This window comes from Pseudophryne corroboree, chromosome 3, assembly GCF_028390025.1.
Source record: "Pseudophryne corroboree isolate aPseCor3 chromosome 3, aPseCor3.hap2, whole genome shotgun sequence".
NCBI lineage: Eukaryota > Metazoa > Chordata > Amphibia > Anura > Myobatrachidae > Pseudophryne > Pseudophryne corroboree.
Window position 1 is genome coordinate 143,346,452 of NC_086446.1, and position 14,768 is coordinate 143,361,219.

General features: G+C 48.4%; 1 non-coding gene across 1 annotated transcript; it reads right to left on the reverse strand.

The window, feature by feature from the left end:
• Nucleotides 1-947: 947 nt before the first annotated feature.
• On the reverse strand, nt 948-1,113 carry LOC134898909 (U1 spliceosomal RNA). The gene has a single exon (XR_010172599.1). It is a non-coding gene; the product is annotated as a U1 spliceosomal RNA (small nuclear RNA).
• Between the last annotated feature and the right edge of the window lie 13,655 nt (nt 1,114-14,768).

Consider the following 14,768-nt stretch of genomic DNA (forward strand, 5'->3'; position numbering starts at 1 on the left):
GCCTCAGATCAAGATCCTACTCTACACCCCAATGTGAATCCTTGTGGAGTCCAGTGTACCCCACAGAAGAAATTAATGTGTCACACCCATTGGCAGCAACATTAGAATAGCTGCTGATGGGCACAATTGAGAAAGGAAGGGGGGAAAACATTTGAATCCAGCACATATATGTAATTTGAATATGCAATTTGTACCTTCCTACTTTAAAATGTAATGGATGAACCTCACCCTGTGAGAACTATCTTCATGATCAAGAGATCTCATACGCAAGAAAAGCATGTGTTGGGATAGGGCTGTGGAGGGCGGCTGCTCGAGCACACCCCCGTCAAGTTAAGGAGATTCAACTGAGGAAGCACAAGGGAACTCTTGTCTGGGGACAACAACTGCAGGGAGACCACATCTTTTCAGATGAAAATGAGAGGGCGGAAGGCTGCCTAATACTGAAGCACCCTCAAACATCAAACCATATGCAACAGCTAGTACAAGCATTCCTGGGGAAAGGTCTGCAGCAGACGGATTTGCATACGGTGATGTCATCCAAGCAGTGGGCCAAAGTTGGCTGGAACCCTCATCTGCATATGAAAAGAGAAAAGGGGCGCTTGGATGACCCCTAGTTCGCATTGAACACCCCCCACCCTCCTTTGGTGTGGGGCTCATGTTGGCCATGCCCCAGCCCCTGAAGCATTCAAGCTGATTTCTTGCTGCAGCTGGGCACTGTAACAGCTCCAGAGCTGCTCTGTAAGGCAAATAAAAGGGTGTGGGCCCTGCAACACCACCTGTAGTTCGCATTGTGCGTTGGAAGGCACAAAGTAAGCAGACGGGAGAAGTCAGGATAGTGCGCAAGGGCATAGAAGGGAGGGGCTCAAGAAAAGAGAAGTGGAAACAGACAGCAAACTAGGCTGGAGAGAGACCTGAGAAAATGAGATCTAAATTATACCAGAGCCAACCAGGGGAAAGCACAAATGCAGTCCCCCCCCCTACCACAAATTATGCAGTCGAGATTCCCACATTTGGGGAAATCACAGAGGTCAGCATACCCAGAATGCAATGAATGAACCTCACCCTGGGAAAACAATCTTCATGACCATGGTATCACCTAAGCAAAATAAGTATGATTTGAGATAGGGCTGGGGAGGGCCGCTGCTCAGGCACACCTCCGTCAAGTAAAGGAGATTCAACTGAGGCAGCACAAGGGAACTCTCATCTGGGGACAACAACTGCAGGGAGAACACATTTTCAGACGAATGTGTGAGGGCAGAAGGCTGCCTAATACTGAAGCACCCCCCAAACAACAAACCAAATGCAACAACTAGTGCAAGCATTCCTGGGGGAAGGCCTGCAGCAGATGGATTCGCATATGGTGATGTCATCCAAGCAATGGGTATAGTTGGCTGCAACCCTCGTCTGCATATGAAAAGAGAAAATGGTCACGCAGGGCATGGCGGCCTTTGTGGGGTTGCGCTTGGATGACCCCTAGATCGCTTTATACACCCCCATCAGTGTGGGGCTCATGTTGGCCATGCCCCAGCCCCTGAAGCATTCAAGCTGATTTCTTGCAGCAGCTGGACCCAGTAACAGCTCCAGAGTTGCTCTACAAGACAAGCAAAAGGGTGTGAGCCATGCAGCACCACCTGTAGTTTGCATACACACATATATAGGACATCATCTCTTATATGCCCCAGGGGCAATAAAATAGTATCCTTATCTAGGGTATCCGTCCATGCCGCTACAGCACTACACATACACACCCAGGCCGACGCAATTGCCGGTCTGAGTAAGGTACCTGAATGTGTATAAATGGACTTCAGGGTAATCTCCTGTTTGCGGTCAGCAGACTCTTTGAGGGTAGCCGTATCCTGGGACGGGAGGGCTAACTTCTTGGATAAGCGTGTTAATGCTTTGTCCACCCAAGGGGAGGATTCCCATCGTAACCTATCCGTTGATGGGAAAGGATACGCCATAAGAATCCTTTTGGAAATCTGCAGGAGATTCCCAAGCTTTTTCACATAACTCGTTCAGCTCGTGTGAGGGGAAAAGGTTACCTCAGGCTTCTTTCCCTTGTACATATGTACCCTCTTGTCAGGGATAGGGGGCTCCTCTGTGATGTGCAAAACATCTTTTATTGCCATAATCATATATCAAATGTATTTTGCCAATTTTGGCTGTAACTTTGCATCATCGTAATCGACACTGGAGTCAGAATCCGTGCCGGTATCTGTGTCAACAATCTGGATAGTGGGCACTTATGAGACCCTGACAGTCCCTGCGACATAGGATCAGGCATGGGTTGAGACCCTGACTGTCCCAAATCTTCAGCCTTGTCTAATCTTTTGTGCAATGAGTTTACACTAGCAATTAAAACATTCCACATATCCATCCAATCAGGTGTCGGCGGAGACACCACATTCATTTGCTCCCGCTCCTCTCTAATATAGCCTTCTTCCTCAGACATGTCGACACACGCGTACCGACACACCACACACACAGGGAATGCTTTTACTGAAGACATTTCCCCCACAAGGCCCTTTGGCAGAGCTGGCCCTAACCAATATGATGCCCTAGGCAAGATTTTGCCTGGTGCCCCCTAGCACCACCGCTGGTTCCGCCTCTGACCTTGCACCTCTTTCCCAGCACCATCAAACCTCACCCATAACAGTACTTATTTTGGTGTTTGTACCCCCTATATTTTAAACAGGAACAGTTCGCACATTTGGCGCACAGTCCAAAAAGGGGTGTGTTTTTGCTGGCAATGGGCATGTCCACACAATAGTACCCCCAATTAAAATTCCGCCACACAGTACTGCAATTTTATTCACATTTGATCACGTGATAGTGTCCATAATTCACATTACATCCCACAGTAGTATCACTTTACCTTATAAACGTTACTTCGTACAGTAGTGCTCCTTATTCACATTACATCACACTGAATTGCTCCTTATTTACATTACACCACACCCTATTGCTCTTTATTCACATTAGACAACACAGTAAATGCCCTTTCTATACGCAACGCTACATATTAGAGCACCTTATACACATAATGCCACACATTAGTAATGCATTTATACACATAATTCCACACAGTAATGCCCCTTACACATATGAGACACATCATTAATGTCCTTATAAACATAATGCGTCTTACACATTATGACAACCTTTATTAATGCCCTTTTACACATAATGGCCCTCATTCCGAGTTGTTAGCTCGCAAGCTGCTTTTAGCAGCATTGCACACGCTAAGCCGCCGACTACTGGGAGTGAATCTTAGCTTATCAAAATTGCGAACGAAAGATTAGCAGAATTGCGAATAGACACTTCTTAGCAGTTTCTGAGTAGCTCCAGACTTACTCGACAACTGTGATCAGTTCAGTCAGTTTCGTTCCTGGTTTGACGTCACAAACACACCCAGCGTTCGCCCAGACACTCCCCCGTTTCTTCAGACACTCCCGCGTTTTACCCAGAAACGGCAGCGTTTTTTCACACACACCCATAAAACGGCCAGTATCCGCCCAGAAACACCCACTTCCTGTCAATCACACTACGATCAGCAGAACAAAGAAAAAACCTCGTAATGCCGTGAGTAAAATACCTAACTGCATAGCAAATTTACTTTGCGCAGTCGCAGAGCGAACATTGCGCATGCGCAATTAGCGGAAAATCGCTGCGATGCGAAGAAAATTACAGAGCGAACAACTCGGAATGACCACCCTTGCGCATGCGCAATTAGCGGAAAATCGCTGCGATGCGAAGAAAATTACCGAGCGAACAACTCGGAATGACCACCAATGTCCCTTACACATATGCCGCACATTATTAATGCCCTTATACACATAATGACACACATAGTGCCCCTTACACATATGTTGCACATTATTAATGCATTTTTACATGACACACATAATGCTCCTTACTCATATTCCGAACACTACTGCACAATCAACCCACTCACATGCACACAGCACTCACACTGCCACTAACACTGTGACCTCTGCCTCTGCTTGGATACAGATGTGTCCTCATAAATCTTGCCTCAATGCTAACGTTGGGGCACCTTTTTTTTATTAAAATGCATCTTATTTGCATTGCTATGTTGTTAGGATGCACACGCAGCTTCTGCTGATTAAAATGATATGCAGCACGCCTATATACTGTGTGAGACTGTGGCTGTATCTGCATATGAAATGCTACACACAGAATATAGGCATGCCGCATATCATTTTAATCAGCAGAAGTTGCTGATGCCCCTAGGCATATCAGATGCCCTAGGCAATTGCCTAGTTTGCCTATGCCTATGGCCGGCTCTGCCCTTTGGAGAGACAGAGAGAGAGTATGCCAGCACATACCCCAGCGCTATATAACCCAGGAATAGCACAGTAACTTAATGTTTGCACAGTAGCGCTGCTGTATGTAATTTGCGCCAAATTATGTGCCCCCCCCTCTCTTTTCAACCCTCTTGTCTACCGTGGTATAAGCAGGGGAGAGTCCGGGGAGCTTCCTCTCAGCTGTGCTGTGGAGAAAAAATGGCACTGGTGAGTGCTGAGGGAGAAGCCCCGCCCCCTCGGCGGCGGGCTTCTGTCCCGCTTAAACTGTACAATTGGCGGGGGCTCATACATATATACAGTGCCCAGCTGTATATATGTTATATTTCTGCCAAAAAGAGGTTTATATTGCAGCCCAGGGCGCCCCCCCTGCGCCCTGCACCCTTACAGTGACCGGAGTATGTGAGGTGTATGGGAGCAATGGCGCACAGCTGCAGTGCTGTGCGTTACCTCAATGAAGATCATGAAGTCCTCTGCCGCCTCTGAAGTCTTCTTTTCTTCTCATACTCACCCGGCTTCTATCTTCCGGCTCTGCGAGGGGGACGGCGGCGCGGCTCTGGGACGGACGGCGAGGGTGAGATCCTGCGTACCAATCCCTTTGGAGCTAATCCCTTTGGAGCTAATGGTGTCCAGTAGCTTAAGAAGCAGGACCTTGCAACTCGGAGAGTAGGGCTGCTTCTCTCCCCTCAGTCCCTCGATGCAGGGAGTCTGTTGCCAGCAGTGCTCCCTGAAAATTAAAAACCTAACAAAATACTTTGTCAGAAAGCTCAGGAGAGCTCCTGAAAAGCACCCAGTCTCCACTGGGCACAGTATCAAACTGAGGTATGGAGGAGGGGCATAGAGGGAGGAGCCAGTGCACACCCAGAACTAAAGTCTTTCTTAAAGTGCCCATGTCTCCTGCGGAGCCGTCTATCCCCATGGTCCTTACGGAGTCCCCAGCATCCTCTAGGACGTTAGAGAAAATAGGATTTTAATACCTACCGGTAAATCCTTTTCTCTTAGTCCGTAGAGGATGCTGGGCACCCGTCCCAGTGCGTACTGTGTCTGCAGTTATTAAATGGCCCTTAACTCCAGAACATTTATGTGGAGACAACTTTCCCGACTTGACCATCTTCCTTGGACGTTTTCCCCCTGTGTGACTGCTCCCCAGCCTCGGAGGGTTGCATCCATGGTCCCTAGGATCCAGTCCTGGATCCCGAACCTTCGCCCCTCTAGGAGGTGAGAACTGTGCAGCCACCAATGGAGTGAGATTCTGGTCTTGGAAGACAGGATTATCCTCCGGTGCGTGTGTAGGTGGGATCCGGACCACTTGTCCAACAGGTCCCACTGGAACACTCTGGCATGGAACCAGCCAAACTGAATGGGCTCGTAGGCCGCAACCATCTTACCCAGCAACCAAATGCATTGATGGATTAACACTCTTGCTGGTTTCAGAATTTGTTTGACCAGACTCTGGATCTCCAGAGCCTTTCCACTGGAAGAAAACCTCTTCTGTGTCCAGTATCACTCCCAAAAACAACAACCGCGTCATTGGGACCAACTGCGATTTTGGCAAGTTTAGGAGCCAACTATGTTGTTGAAGAACTGTCAGGGAGAGTGCAATGTTTTGCACTAACTGGTCCCTGGATTTCGCCTTTATCAAAAGATCATCCAAGTACGGGATAATTGTTACTCCTTGCTTGCGATCACCCTGGTGAAAATCCTCGGAGCCGTGGACAGACCAAACGGCAATGTCTGAAATTGGTAATGACAATACTGAATTGCAAACCTCAGGTAGCTTGATGCAGAGGCTAAATGGGAACATGTAAGTAGGCATCCTTTATGTCTACCAAAACCATGAAATCTCCTTCCTCCGGACTGGAGATCACTGCACTGAGAGATTCCATCTTGAAATTTAATTTCCTTAGGTAGAAATTGAGGGATTTCAGATTGGTCTGACTGAGCTGTCCGGCTTAGGGACCACGAAGAGGCTTGAATAAAAACCTTCTCCCTGCTGACTAAAGCCGATTTGAACAATCGGTCAGGGGGAACGTCTTGAAACCCCAGTTTGTACCCTTGGGACACTATTTGTAAAACACACGAGTCCAGGTCCGAATGAATCCAGAACTGACTGAAGAGTTTTAGACGTGCCCCCACTGGTGCGGGCTCCTGCAAGAGAGCCCAAGCGTCATGCGGTGGATTTGGCAGAAGCAGAGGATGATCTCTGCTCCTGCGATCTTGAAGAGGATGCAGACCTCTTCCCTCTTCTCCTTCCTCTACCTGCAAAGAAAGGGGAATCTTAACTTCTTGCATATCTATTGGGCCGAAATGACTGCATCAGATAATGATGCGTCTTCATCCGTTGGGAGGGAACATAGGGCAAGAAGGTTGACTTACCTGCGGGAGCTGCCGAGATCAAATTAACTAGGCAGTCACCAAACAACGCTTCACCTTCATAGGGAAGAGACTCCCTTTCTTCTTGGAGTCAGCATCAGCATTCTCTTGGTGAATCCACAATGCCCTCCTATCCGAGACTGCCATGAAATTGGCCCGTGAACTCAAGAGTCCTATATCCCTTGCAGTCTCACGTAAGTATGCTGCAGTGTCCTTGATATGATACAACGTAAGGAGTATCCCATCTCTCCAAGGTATCTATATCGGATGACAAGGTATTCGACCAATTCTTGAATACTACTACTCACCCATGCACATGTAATGGCAGGTCTAAGTAATGTACCCTTGGTTACATAACTAGAAATAATGTAGCTTCCTGCATACGATCCGCTGGATTTGTGACAGGGCCCCGTGCAGAACAGGGGGTGACTCCCACTTTATTCTGTCCGCGGCGGGAAATGAATAAACAACCAGAATCCTTTTGGGGATTTGAAACCATCTTGTCGAGCTGGCCCAGACTTTCTCAAACAGAGATGGAGGAACGTTACATCAGCTTTCATTATATATCTATATATACATACATATAGACCCCTTTGTCAGGAACAGCAGGGTCTTCAGTAATTTTAATATGTCCTTAATATCCACAATCATGTACTGAATGCTCCTTGCCAATATTGGATCTAATCAGGAAACATTATGGTCGACATAGGAATCAGTATCCGTGTCAGTATCAGTGTGTAGTAACTGGGCAAAATAACATTTTTTGCGACCCCGCGGGGCCTGAGGGAAAAGAAACATAGCCATGAACATCACATCTATTCTCTACGTCTGTGTCTGGGACACAGATTTATCCAACCTTACTCTGATATTACTGAAACTTTTACCCAGTCAGTTATTGGTGGTGCCAACAGGGCCACCATCATATGTCTGCATTCCTAATATAGTTTCCTCTTGGGAAAAACATTCAGCCACCGACATGTTGACACACATGTACCAAGTACCCACAGACACATCGGCTTATGGGGGACAGACCGTCAGTAAATCTGTCAGAGGGACACAGAGGATTTTTCAGCTCACAATCCAGCGCCAAAAGTACACAGTCTGGGAAATAATAAACTCTATAGTGATAGACTTGTAATGCTCTAAAGATGTTCTGGTGAGGTGAGGAAGAAGCCCCGCTACTGTAATGGCGCATATCTGTCCCGCTCAGAAATAATTAATTACGCTAGCGGGGTAAGGACAGTGCCCAGGCACTAATGTCCACTTTTTCCAGCCTTTTGTGAGGAATTTATGCTGCCCAGAGTGCCCCCCCCCGTGCCCTGCACCCTGCAGTGCCTGTGTTTGTGTGGGAGCATGGCGCGCAGCGTTCCGCTCGCTGCTCGGTACCTCAGAATGCCATCACTGGAGAAGAAGTTCACACCCTTTGAAAGTCTTAAAGTGCCCATGTCTCCTGTGGATCCCGTCTATACCCCATGGTTCTTAATGTGACCCCAGCATCATCTGTCTTCTGGCTCTGTAAGGGGGTGACGGCAGGCTGCGGGAGTGTGCATCTAGGCGTACCTAGCGAGCAGCACCCTCAGGAGCTAATGGTATCCTGTCAGCCTGAAGCAGAGCCATTGAACTCACTAGAAGTTGGTCATACTTCTCTCCCCTAAGTCCCACGAAGCAGGGAGACTGTTGCCAGCAGCCTCCCTGAAAATAAAAAAAACTAACAAGTCTTTTCAGAGAAACTCAGTAGAGCTCCCCTGTAGTGCATCCAGTATCACTGCGCACAATACTAAAACTGGAGTCTGGAGGAGGGGCATAGAGGGAGGAGACAGTTCACACCCTTTGAAAGTCTTAAAGTGCCCATGTCTCCTGCGGATCCCGTCTATACCCCATGGTTCTTAATGTGTCCCCAGCATCATCTAGGACGTATGAGAAAACAAATAACGCACACATGAGGAGGAGAGAACTAAGGAAGCTATAAGGAGAAGAGGGGAGGGAGGGAGGGTTGAAAGGTAAGGTAGTAAAGGCATATTGGATAAACTACAACCTTATACATATTCATTAATGTACCAGTAGTTAGAAGTAGAAGAGCTCTAACAGAAACCACAAAGCTTATCTAAAGCCACACCACACTGGATATGCCCAATCTCATTTGATTTTTGAAGCAAAGCAGTATTGGACTTTGTTAATACATGGATGGGAGACTGCTTGGTAGTATCAGATTCTTTAAGTGTTTTTAAACTACCAACACCATTTTCTAGGTACATTTAATTTTTACATGTATTCTTTTATGTACCAGAAGTTAGAAGTAGAAGAGCTGTAATAAAAACCACCAGCTCATCTACAGCCACAGCACACTGGATTTGCCCAATCTCTCCTGATCATGGAAGCTGAGCAGTGTTGGTCCTGGTTTTAGTACTTGGATGGGAGACCACCAGGAAATACCAGGAGCTGTGTGTATTTTTACAATACTGACACCGTTCTCTTGATGCATTCCATTTTGAAACATTGGGGCAGATCTATTAAGCCTGGTGAACTGATAAAGTGCAAGGTGATAAAGTACCAGCCAGTCAGCTCCTAACTGTCATTTTTCAAACCCAGCCTGTGACATGGCAATTAGGAGCTGATTGGCTGGTACTTTATCACCATGCAAATTATCATTTCACCAGGTTTAATAAATCGTCCGCTTACTCATTTATGTACGAGTAGTTAGAAGTAGAAGAACTCTAACAGAAACCACTAAGCTCATCTACAGCCACACCACACTGTATATGCCCAATATCACCTGATTTTAGGCCTGGTTTGTTCTTGGATGTGAGACCACCTGGGAATACCAGGTGCTGTAGGTAGTTTTATACTACCAACACCGTTCTCTTGATGCATTCTATTTTGAAACGTATTCATTGATGTACCAGTAGTTAGAAGTAGAAGTTAGAAACAGCAAAAATCATCTACAGCCGCATCACACTGGATATGTCCAATCTCATCTGATGTTGGAAGCTAAGCAGTGTTGTGCCTGGTTAGTTTTTGGATTTCAGGTCCTGCCTTCTGGTTTGGCCACGGCACCTCGGAAATTCACCAAGGTCATGGCCGTGATGACGACCCTTCACCATCGGTGGACCAGGGAGGAATCTCTCCTCCCGATAAACATTCTGGAATTGCAGGCAGTGTTCAATTCATTGACACTGGCCCTGCCTCTAGTACAGAACAGGCCTGTTCAAGTACAATCGGACAACGCCACCACGGTAGTGTACACAAATCATCAAGGCGGCACTCGAAATTGCATAGCAAAGCTGGAAGTATCAAAAATCCTCAATTGGGTAGAACGTCATCTGCCAGCAATATCGGCAAGTGTTCATTCCCGGAGTCCTCAACTGGGAAGCGGATTTCCTCAGTCGTCAGGACGTTCACGCTGGAGAGTGGAGAGGCCGCAGCATAAATGTCTGCACTGGTGTCAGTAGGTGACTGAGGCAGGGATGACTGGGAGATAGTGGGTGACTAAAGCATGTATGAGTGGGAGATAGTGGGTGACTGAGGCCGGGGTGACTGGGAGATAGTCAGTGACTAAGGCAGGGGTGATAGGGATATAGTGGATGACTGTGGCAGGGGTGACAGGGACAGTAGGAGACTGAGGCAGGAGTGACAGGGATAGTGGGTGACTGAGGCAGGGGTGATAGGGTGACAGTGGGTGACTGAGGCAGGGGTGACAGGGATAGTGGGTGACTGAGGCAGGGGTGATATGGAGATAGTGGTTGACTGAGGCAGGGGTGACAGAGATAGTGGGTGACTAAAGCAGTGGTGACTGGTATAGTGGGTGACTGAGGCAGGGGTCGCAGGTATAGTGGTTAACTGAGGCAGCGGTGACTGGGAGATAGTGGGTAACTGGGGCAGGGGTGACAGGGAAAGTGTGTGACTCAGGCAGGGGTGATAGGGAGATAGTGGGCAGCAGATCACTGCCTTGCTGACAGCAGCACATCCCTGCTTCACTGACAGCAGCACATCCCTGCCTCATTGACAGCAGCACATACCTGCCTCACTTATAGCAGCACATCCCTGCCTTACTGACAGCAGCAGATCACTGCCTCACTGACAGCAGCAGATCACTGCCTCACTGACAGCAGCAGATCACTGCTTCACTGACAGCAGCACATCCCTGCCTCACTGGCAGCAGCAGATCCCTGCCTCACTGGCAGCAGCAGTCCCTGCCTCACTGGCAGCAGCAGATCCCTGCCTTACTGACAGCTGTATATAGGGCCTAATTCAGACCTGATCTCTGCTGTGCATATTCACACAACAGGAGATCAGGTCTGAAGTGTGTGTGTGTGCTGGTGCCGCAGTGCACCGGCACATGCCAGAGATGCGATCAGCATCTCTGCCCAGTGAGCGCCTCTGCCAACACATACTTATCTTGCATATGAGATCTCTTGATCATAAAGATAGTTCTCACAGGGTGAGGTTCATCCATTACATTTTAAAGTAGGAAGGTACAAATTACATATTCAAATTACATATATGTGCTGGATTCAAATGTTTTCCCCCCTTCCTTTCTCAATTGTGCCCATCAGCAGCTATTCTAATGTTGCTGCCAATGGGTGTGACACATTCATTTCTTCTGTGGGGTACACTGGACTCCACAAGGATTCACATTGGGGTGTAGAGTAGGATCTTGATCTGAGGCACCAACAGGCTCAAAGCTTTTGACTGTTCCCAAGATGCTCAGCGCCCCCTGCTCTATAACCTCGCTTCCATGAACAGGGAGCTCAGTTTGTAGTTGGTGCCTTCAGTAGCAGGCCACTTAACAGGGGGCTGCCTTAGGCAGCCTATTCTTAGCTATTAATTTTGACAAGAAAAGAAGAACTTTTTTTATAAGAATCTACAAGGGCTGCAGCAGGCTAGGTCTAATAGACATCTTTACTGCAGCTCCATCACTCCCAGCGGCGCAGTATACTCCCGTGCCCTGGTTGCTGGGTCACTGCAGCGGAGGCTCCGGTTTCTTCCTAAGGTCAGTCACACACACACCGCCCTCCGGGATCACGAGGCCGCTGATGAAAGGGAGGTAAGGGGCTTCTGTGCCCACACTATACCGAGATCCAGCGTGGCTGTAGGGGGCGGGCCGTGTGCGCACTGGCGTGGACACTGATTACTGGGCAGCCGCTCCACTAGCCACCAGGGACAGTTAAGGAGCACAGCTCTGGGGGTTTTTCTCCTATATTAACCCCATTTTGTACTACCTGCAGTGCATTGTGATAGGTAATAGAGCCTGATTCAGGTTGGATTGTAATCGCAATAAGCAATCCAACTGCAAAAATTGCTAAGAGCATACGCATGCGCCTGCATTTTCTGTGGCACCCCGCAGATAATGCGATCACCTCTGACTGTCAATCGGTGCGGGGGGGGGGGGGGGTCAGCAACAATCCATTTCAAAGTCGGAGATGGAGCGGTGCAGGGGCAGGGCTACAAAATGGGGTCGGCAACGGAGAAACATGAGGCGTGGTCAGAGCGGCTGCATGACATCACATGCAGCCGCTGCGATCACAAAAATGGTGGCGGCTTCCTGCGCACACGTACAGTCTGCACCAACAGGAGGCTAACCCATTTTTTATGATCACGCTGAACTGCACTGAGACTGCAATTTCAGCGTGGTCAAGAAGGGAGGCGGCATGCTGGGTGGCCATGCCCTGTGATGGGTGGCCCCAGCATGCGAACCAAAGGATTGCAAATTCTGTTACTTAGCAGAATTTGCAATCCTTACTGAATTAGGCCCATTGATTACAAAATTGTAAACAATATTTGAAGTTTTTCTTCAGGGACTAACACAAAAGATGCTTGGGGCTACTAACACATGGGTAAGCCACGTAAAGCTTCCCATGGGTCAGTGGCATCACAACAGGGTTGCGGCACACACCCGAGTGTCACCCGCCAAGGGGGGTGACACCACAGTGCCGGCTCTTCTTCAGTGACAGAATATGGGTGTTTCACTGTGACATTACGTGCAACACCCAGTTTCTGTCACTGTGCAGGAGCCAGCACCACTCACACACAGGGTCCCCGGGTGCAGCCCCCAACCCCTGGGATACCCGGAGCAACAAAATGGTGATTCAGGCCACGCCCCTACCTATGAGACCATGCCTCCTTTTTACCATTGCGCTGCTTATCTGCGCGCACTGCATTACAATCTCCTTCGCCACCTCTCTGGGTGTCACCAGTGATAGTGACACCTCTGCCATGCTTGTAGCAGCTGGTCCTAAGATCTACGCCTCCAGCCCTGAGTGTTTGCCCATGTGACTTGTTGATCATCATAGCGAAGCAGATGCTTACAGAAAACTGCAGGGGCTTAGATTGAAAAGAAAAACATTGATGAACCCATCATTTCAGAGACAGGGTCTGCCACACGACTGACTGAAATGACTGGTTGGTTTGTGCCCCCACCAAAAAAGAATCAATCAATCAATCAATCAATCAATCTCTCCTTGCACAAACTGGCTCTACAGAGGCAAGATGTCCACCTCATCATCCTCCGATTCCTCACCCCTTTCACTGTGTACATCCCCCTCCTCACAGATTATTAATTCGTCCCCACTGGAATCCACCATCTCAGATCCCTGTGTACTTTCTGGAGGCAATTGCTGGTGAATGTCTCCACGGAGGAATTGATTATAATTCATTTTGATGATCATCATCTTCTCCACATTTTCTGGAAGTAACCTCGTACGCCGATTGCTGACAAGGTGAGCGGCTGCACTAAACACTCTTTTGGAGTACACACTGGAGGGAGGGCAACTTAGGTAGAATAAAGCCAGTTTGTGCAAGGGCCTCCAAATTGCCTCTTTTTCCTGCCAGTATACATACTGACGTGCCTACCTGGATGCGGTCACTCATAAAATTCTCCACCATTCTTTCAAAGGTGACAGAATCATATGCAGTGACAGTAGACGACATGTCAGTAATCGTTGCCAGGTCCTTCAGTCCGGACCAGATGTCAGCACTCACTCCAGACTGCCCTGCATCACCGCCAGCGGGTGGGCTCGGAATTCTTAGCCTTTTCCTCGCACCCCCAGTTGCGGGAGAATGTGAAGGAGGAGCTGTTGACGGGTCACGTTCCGCTTGACTTGACAATTTTCTCACCAGCAGGTCTTTGAACCTCTGCAGACTTGTGTCTGCCGGAAAGAGAGATACAATGTAGGTTTTAAATCTAGGATCGAGCACGGTGGCCAAAATGTAGTGCTCTGATTTCAACAGATTGAATCCTGGTTAAGCGAATTAAGGGCTCCATCCACAAGTCCCACATGCCTAGTGGAATCGCTCTGTTTTAGCTCCTCCTTCAATGTCTCCAGCTTCTTCTGCAAAAGCCTGATGAGGGGAATGACCTGACTCAGGCTGGCAGTGTCTGAACTGACTTCACGTGTGGCAAGTTCAAAGGGTTGCAGAACCTTGCACAACGTTGAAATCATTCTCCACTGCGCTTGAGTCAGGTGCATTCCCCCTCCTTTGCCTATTTCGTGGGCAGATGTATAGGCTTGAATGGCCTTTTGCTGCTCCTCCATCCTCTGAAGCATATAGAGGGTTGAATTCCACCTCGTTACCACCTCTTGCTTCAGATGATGGCAGGACAGGTTCAGGAATGTTTGGTGGTGCTCCAGTCTTCGACATGCGGTGGCTGAAGGCAGAAAGTGGCCCGCAATTCTTCGGGCCACCGACAGCATCTCTTGCACGCCCCTGTTGTTTTTTAAATAATTCTGCACCACCAAATTAAATGTATGTGCAAAACATGGGACGTGCTGGAATTTGCCCAGATGTAATGCACGCACAATATTGGTGGCGTTGTCCGATGTCACAAATCCCCAGGAGAGTCCAATTGGGGTAAGCCATTCTGCGATGATGTTCCTCAGTTTCCGTAAGAGGTTGTCAGCTGTGTGCCTCTTATGGAAAGCGGTGATACAAAGCGTAGCCTGCCTAGGAACGAGTTGGCAATTGCGAGATGCTGCTACTGGTGCCGCCGCTGCTGTTCTTGCTGCGGGGGGCAATACATCTACCCAGTGGGCTGTCACAGTCATATAGTCCTGAGTCTGCCCTGCTCCACTT